A 1,488-nucleotide genomic window follows, 5' to 3' on the forward strand; every position below is an offset into this window, starting at 1 on the left:
CCACGCTAAGATGGGAAGATGGATTCCACGCGGTGATTAGAGCGGTAATTATGGGAGGAACGTTTTAGACGACTTATAGAAAACTGGTCAGGTCCATGTTTAGTGAAAATTTTCATATTTTTAGCAGGATGAATCTTTATTTTGGCTACTTTTAATTTGACACTGGGTTCACGGAGCAAGTTCGCGTTGATTCATATTAAAAGACAGGTATAACGCAAAGTCATTATACCATTGCTGTAAGGTTTCTGTAGTTTCTTATTAAATATAAACACAATTTGGAGCACGAATTTAAGGGACGTCGTAATACTAGTCGAGGAAACCTCCAGGCAAATAAATTTCCATCACACCGTAGCACGAAATTCTATCAAACAGAGAATCCTTCCGCGTCCAAAGCTTGTCCCCGAGATGAAGTCTGTCGGAGCCTTACCGATGAGTCTAATTAGCAGACCCTAAAGGAACCTCCCAATTGCTTTTATTTCCTTTCCCCTCAACAGATTACATTGTCCCCTAGGAGTTTGACCTGGTTCGGATACCAGTGTCGGCGGGCACCTAATCCAGGCGAAAGAAGTCATCTCTCCGCGGCTGATCCCTTTGAGCGGGCTATATTGCGCTTGTAACTCTCGCAAACGGATCATCCGTACCTCCTCATCGTTCTCCGCGGTGTCCTAATTCCGCTTCTCCTACGTTTCGCGATTAAGCGGGACGGGCGGGGTCGACAGAAAAATCACAGAGCCACGAACGAAACACGGGAATCTTATTTAGCGATACGGACGTTTCATTAAGGCGCTCGTCATTCGTTTCGAGGATATTTCAACGTTTACAGTCCTCGCGAGGCTGCGAGTAATTTCGGTTACGGTACGGAACGCCGGGGTTAACAGAGATGCTCTTTGCGCGACTTGACGAGTAATTTACCGTCGCAACTTGCGGGACACTGTAACGCCAGGCTTTGTTCGCGAAGGATTAATTATACCGACCTCGTATCACATTCAGCTGGATGTCCGAGGCGACTGTAAATGACAGCTATCGCATACTCGTTTCGTGGACCTTACAGCTCGAGCGGAAATCAACATCGAATGGAAACTCATTCGTTGCGATTATCGGAATTCGACGATAGCAACTTTCGATGCTCGCCGAAAATGCTCTCTTTTTCCTTGTTCGCCGCAATTCGGTGCAGTTCGGTTCGCGTTGAAATGAAAATTTGATTAGAATTCAACCGGGGCGCGTCGACGGGTCGACGAGCAAATGGATTAAACGGAAATTAAATAATTTTTTAATTTTTCAGTACCACATTCCAATGAAACGGTACGATTGTCGGGCGAATTAAATCCTTCCGTGATCCTAATGCGTCGAAGGGAGGTTTTTGGGGTCGTTGATTTCAAATTTCACGTCAGAGTTTAAAATTTCAAAATGGCGGATCCAATATAGCGGCATAAAATGCGAAAAGTAACTAGATTCGGATGAAACTTGGTATGCATTGATTTTGGGGGG

The sequence above is a fragment of the Hylaeus anthracinus genome, unplaced genomic scaffold, assembly GCF_026225885.1.
Source record: "Hylaeus anthracinus isolate JK02 unplaced genomic scaffold, UHH_iyHylAnth1.0_haploid 4, whole genome shotgun sequence".
Classification (NCBI taxonomy): Eukaryota; Metazoa; Arthropoda; class Insecta; order Hymenoptera; family Colletidae; genus Hylaeus; species Hylaeus anthracinus.